We start from the raw sequence: 6,507 nt of genomic DNA, 5'->3' as shown, positions 1-6,507 counted from the left end.
TAAATCTATACCATATTAAGACTGTTTATAGATATAACAGTTTTAAGGCGTTTAAAGTGTGCTCCTTGGGCGCTCATTTGAAGGTCTAATCTTATTAGGACTAGTGAATTACAATGCGCTATAATGTGCAGTTTTATATACCATTATGTATAACGATTCAATTATAACGATTTTAACGATTAATTAAGCATTATAACGATTCAATAATTCCACTTTTGACTTTTACAAATTAGTACTAATTGTATAATGATTAATTAATTACTTGTAATATAACATTAAACTTATATTAATTAAATTGTGTAATATTTAAAAAAAAGAGAAAAAAATAGATTGTGCTTGATAAATACGCAGATAATTATTAACTAACATTTACAGGGAAAACGGACACGAGATTAATGTCGCAAAGGTGAATGTTTCGCCTGCCCCACACCGCAACCACACCAATGTTTGCGATAACAGCTGCCGAACACCGAAGCCATAAGCCGAAACCAGTGCTGTAAGTGTATAAGTCAATTTAGAGTGTACTTTTTTGTTTATGTAAAAGATACTTTTTTATTTTTGCAATTGATTTTAAACGTGTACACCGACTTCAGACTACGGAGTGATGGCGGCAGCAAGACGTTCCAAATCTTTGCTGAAGCAAATTTGAAACTGCCGCGAAATGCTGTAGTACGATGGCACGGCAGGACCAGCGACCATGCAGACACTCTGGTGAAGACAGATTTTACTTCGTGGGACCACACCAATTTCTCAGCCAGATAAGCGTGAACCCTATGTTTGATAACCCCAAACAGAAGAGCAGCTAGGGGCAGGTCTCTTCGCGATTTCATTTTTAAGACGTTAGCGTTATTAATGTAGGGAGTTACATGCATACGCGGTGGTATATTAAAGCAGAACCTTGCACAGTGCTACATATGCGAAAAGGAATGAGTGAAACCACGGCTTGCTATTAACGCACTGACGTATATGTGTGAATCACAAAGTAGTGGGCGCAGCCACGAACACATATGCAACAATTCCTCCCTCCCAATTTCCATAACATTTTATAAGCTAATTAATAAGTAAAAAAATAAGTTAAAAATATTTCTTAAAATTAAAATTAGTGCGCTTCCGCGACAACCTCTTGGGCACTGGTACGTGCTGACTTCCACTCTCTTGCAATCCTTGCAAGCTGGAAGGAGGCTGAAGATTTACTGTCTCACAAAACTTGTCTTCGTCGTTTGACTTTGAGGACGAGGACGCCATCTGTCCATGAGTTGGCGATGCCAACCCTGTTTGGTCTGGTGAGTGGGTATTATTTCCTTCCTCCCCGATAATACCTGTAGACGTTCAAGCTAACGACGAGGGGGGAGCTATTGGTACCAAGTTTGGAGTATCCAAGTGTGCCCAACGACTAGGGTTGTCAACGGTACCTTTATATTTCAGTAGATGATTCGCAAGTTTCTTAATTAATAATAAGGAAGACACATTTTTTATTAAATATAAAACTTTCCCTATTTTCTTTTCTACTATTCCTTTACACCAAATGAATTTGTTTTTATTACAAAATTTTTCATAAAGTACGTTTTCACCTGGCAAGAATGCTTGTTTGTTCCGCCTATTAAGGTTCCTATTCTGTAAACACTGTTTATTTTTGATAACATTAGTTAAGGCGAGTGCCGAACCAGACGGGGGCGGCGTCACGGGGTGCAGAAGATCCAAACGACATCTTAGTTTCCGACCGTATAAGAGTTGCGCCGGCGAGGATCCTGTGGTAGAATGAATAGAATTTCGATAGTTGAACAAGTACTGTAACAATTTATTTTTACTCTCTCTAGCATTACGGCCTGTCATCAAACTAGATTTAATCACCTTCTTAATTACCTTTACAGAACTTTCAGCTTGCTCATTACTCGGAGGGTGATAAGCTGGTGTAGTTACGTGTTTTATACCATTTAGATCACAAAATTTACGAATATCCTGCGAACAAAAAGCTGTACCGTTGTCGCTGACTACAGTGTGTGGCAGCCCAAATTGGGATATAAAGTTATATAATTTATCCAAAACCGCTGCAGAAGCAACTGAATTACCCATCTCATATACTTCGACCCCCTTAGTATAGGCGTCTACAACAACTAAGTATGTGTGACTGTTTATCGGACCAAGAAAGTCGATATGAACCCTATGAAAAGGTCGTAGCGGTAAGTTCCAATGCGTCACGGGCACTCGCGCTGGCGACGGCCGCAGTTGTATGCATAGCTCGCACGTACCTATCATTTCCTCTATAGATTCGTCTATACCTGGGAACCAAAACCTTGAACGAGCTTCTGCCTTGGTTTTTACAATACCTAAATGAGATGTGTGTAATTCTAATAAAGCTCTTCTACGTATCGTTTCGGGAATAACTACTTTGTGCCCTCTCATTAAACAACCGTTTTCTAATGATAATTGTGTTCGGCACAGGTAGAAAGGTCTTATAGAATCATAAGTTATCTTACGGGGCCAACCGTTTAAGGTATATTTCACGACCTGATTAAGAACTACATCTTTACGCGTTGCATCGCGTAGTTCCTCTACAGAAATTGGTAAGCTGCCCTCCGTAACAAAAGATATGTACGCTGCCCGATCGTCATAGCTGTGCGGCCCCGTCGAGGTGTCCGCGTCGGCGCAGGCGCTCGCGTCCCGCGGCGACGCGCCACACGCCCCTAGACCGGCCGGCGGCGGCGGCGGCGGGCGGCAGGCAAGCGCGCGACAGATAATCCGCGCTGTTATCGGCGCTGGATAAACTCAATTCGATGGTTATAACCACTTAAAAACAATGCAATCTATTCTCAGATACTTCAGGAATTCCGCGTTCGGGACGGAAAATAGATATGAGGGGTTTGTGGTCAGTACGTAGTATAAACGGAGTCGACCGCCCGTATAAGTACTGGTGAAATCTACGTATCGAGAACACTATGGCGGTTGTTTCTTTCTGTATCTGCGCATACCGTTTTTCGGCTGCGTTAAGACTACGCGAAGCGAACGAAACCGGTATTTCAGTACCGTCGGAGTCGACTTGTGAAAAGATGCCTGCCAACCCCGTCGGCGACGCGTCAACACAGTGAGGATAATTTTTGCATTTGGATTAAAATGGGCCAGCACTTGGTCTGACGCTAAACATAGTTTTATTTTATTGAAGGCATTTTCGTGTGCTTCGGACCAATCCCATTTGCTATCCTTTTTTAACAACTCGTACAAAGGACTCAATATGGAAGACGCGGAAGCAACGAAACCTCTGTAATAATACACCAATTGGAGGAAAGATTGAAGCTCGCGAATATTTTTAGGTATAGGCGCGTCTAATATAGCTTTTACTTTATCTGACGATTTTTTTAAACCGTCTTTATTAATAACGTAACCTAAATAGCTGACTTCGTCTTGAAAAAATCACACTTTTCCTTTTGCAAGGTTAACCCCGCATCTTGTAGTCTTTTAAGAACTGCATGTAAACGTCGCATGTGTTCCTGCTCGTCGCGGCCCGTTATCAGCACGTCATCCAGTAGGCACAGTACGCCGTCCATGCCGGCCAGTAGGCTTTCCATTGGGCGCTGGAATACGGCCGGCTCGCTAGCCCGAACACTAGGCGCGTGTACTTATACAAGCCGCGATGGGTATTTATACATGTTAGTGACTGTGACTCGTCGCTCAACACGAACTGATTATACGCCATTAATAGATCGAGCTTAGTAAATTGTTTACCCCCATGTAGTTTAGAAAACAACTCAGTAGCAGTAGGTAGCGGGTATTGATCTACTACCCACTGTCTATTTATGCTCACCGAGTAATCTACGCATAACCTTACACTCCCGTTGCGTTTTAAAACTGGAACAATCGGTGACGCATACTCCGAATGATCTACTGGTACGAGTACTCCTAAGTCGACTAACCTGTCGATTTCCTTGTCGATTTTATCTCGCAACGCGAATGCAATTGGCCTAGCCTTAAAAAAAATAGGTTTAGAATATTCCTTTAAAGTCAATGTAACTTTTGCCTTATTGTAACAGCCTAGTTTATCCGAAAATAAGTGCGGATACTCCGATTGCAATTTTTCAATAATATTTTCATTGCTACAATAATGCACAGGAGTTAATTGCAAGTTAAATAAAGAAATGAAATCTCTGCCTAACAACGGTGGGCCACCATCGCAAACTACGTGTGCGGTGAGCGAGTGGGTGACCCCCGAGAACGTGACGGGTAGCGTGATCATTCCTACACATTTAATAATTCCGCCCGTGTAACTGTTTAGCTTTTTGTTCGCAGGAGTTAACGGTAAATCATTAAAATTCTTATTGTAAGTATTTTGTGATAAGACAGTGACCGCTGAACCGCTATCGATTTCAAATTTGAATTTTGACCCGCGAATTGTTACCGTTTCTACCATAGGTTCGCCGCGCAAAGATCGAATATTATACAACTCACCGTCGTCGTCACCGCCCTCGCTCTCGGCATCCATACCCACATATTTCACTTTCGTGCACATTCTTTTTAAATGACCTATAACCTTGCACTTTTTACAAACATACTTAGCAAATCGACACTCTGACGCCTTGTGATTATTATAACCACACACTGTACACTGCACTTGGACCGAACTATCTTTTCTTTTAAATTCCTTCGAAATCTTGAACAATTCGGGCGAAGGGCCACCACCACTGGCGCCGGCAGCCGCGGCGCCTGCGCGGGCGCATCGCGTATTTTCGGCTAACTGCACCGCTTTAGCCAACGTCAAATCTTTTAGATTCTGTGCGTACAGCTTCTCCTTCTCGAGGCTTGGTAGCATGCCCATCACGAAGCGGTCGCGAAGCGCCTCCTCCACGTCGGCGAAGTTGCAGCGAGCGGTCAAACCGCGCAGTCTCGCCGCCCATTCGGTGTGAGATTTGCCCGGATGTTGTGTTGCCGAATAAAAGTTGTGGCGCTCGCTGAATCCGACACTTATTGGCGTGAAATGATTATCTAGTAGATCCAATATTATCTCGTAGGGTACTTTATCCAGCTCCTTGGGCAATGCCAAGTCCGCTGCCAATTTATATGTATCCTCGCTGACTGCGCTCAAAAGTATGGCTCGTCTCTTTATTCCCTTAGCATCTTTTGCGTCGTCTATATCATTCGCTATAAAATATTGGTTGAGCCTACACTTATAGGCTTTCCAATCCTGTCCACTGTGGTCAAAATTCGTTAAAATTCCGAAATTAACCCCTAACATTTTTTCACTTTCCCTTTTTTTTTATAACGGGTAGATCACGCACGCTCGTCGCCACTGCTACATATGCGAAAAGGAATGAGTGAATCCATGGCTTGCTATTAACGCACTGACGTATATTTGTGCATCACAAAGTAGTGGGCGCAGCCACGAACACATTTGCAACACACAGGCATTCTGCACGCGTTGTATTAATTGTTGTGTACGCGTTAATAGTCGCGTCCATATAATTAAATTTTGAGAGAATCAGTGAGTCGCATAATTTTATAAGTAGGTATTTCAACATTTAGATAATTTCTAATTTTATACAATATCCTTAATCTATAAAAACAATTTCTAATAATACCCGACACATGACTCTCAAAGCGAAGCTGCTCATCCATAAGGAGGCCAAGATTCCGAGCCTCTCTGACTCGCTCAATTTTTTCACCCGTAATCGCTAAACTAATTCTGTAACTTCCAATTTTTGCTGTTTGTTGTCTTGTTCCGAACACCATGTATTTAGATTTAGTACCATTTAAGACTAGAGAATTAGACTCTGACCATGAGGCTATCCGTTCCAAATCGTCGTTAATGTTGCACACGGCTGCCTGAGTGTCACTTGGTGTACATGATGTGTAGATCTGAATATCATCGGCATAAATATGATATTTACAGAATTGGATTTGGTTCATCACATCGGCACTATAAAGGATGAAAAGGATAGGGCCCAAAATTGAACCTTGTGGCACCCCTCACGTGACTTTACGTGAGTTCGACTGCAGTTTTGATCCACATTGGTTGGAAATTTCTAAACACTGAGACCGATTTTTTAAATAACTATCGAAACATTTGATGGAAGACTCACTGAATCCATAATAGTGTAGTTTTGATAGTAGAAGACTAACATTTATGCAGTCAAACGCCCTGGAAAAATCAAGTAGCGTCAATATAGTACCCTGACCATTGTTCTGCGCAAATAGGATATCGTCAACAACTTTGACTATAGCAGTTGTCGTGCTTTGTTTCTTTCTAAACCCCGACTGTACGGTTGGTAGAACTTCATGTCTTTCTAGAAAGGTAGTAACTTGCTTCACCGCAACCGTTTCCTGGACCTTAGACACACAAGGCAGTATGCTTATGGGTCGAATGTCTTTCAAGTAGTTGGGTTATTTATTTTAGGTATAGGCCTTACTACTGCATGCTGCCAGTCTGTTGGAAACGTGTTAGTTGAAATGGATCTGTTTACCATAGCTGTGATAACAGGCAGGATGACAGGCAAAGACACCAATAACATGTCTAGCGAT

General features: G+C 42.1%; 1 pseudogene; it reads right to left on the bottom strand.

The window, feature by feature from the left end:
• Positions 1 to 1,329: 1,329 nt before the first annotated feature.
• Positions 1,330 to 5,306, bottom strand: LOC113238679 (annotated as a pseudogene).
• Between the last annotated feature and the right edge of the window lie 1,201 nt (positions 5,307 to 6,507).

This window comes from Hyposmocoma kahamanoa, unplaced genomic scaffold (genome assembly GCF_003589595.1).
Source record: "Hyposmocoma kahamanoa isolate Upper Pololo Valley unplaced genomic scaffold, ASM358959v1 97485, whole genome shotgun sequence".
NCBI classification, from domain to species: Eukaryota; Metazoa; Arthropoda; class Insecta; order Lepidoptera; family Cosmopterigidae; genus Hyposmocoma; species Hyposmocoma kahamanoa.
The sequence above is the reverse complement of the archived record's forward strand: the minus strand, read 5'-3'. Positions and strand labels throughout refer to the sequence as shown.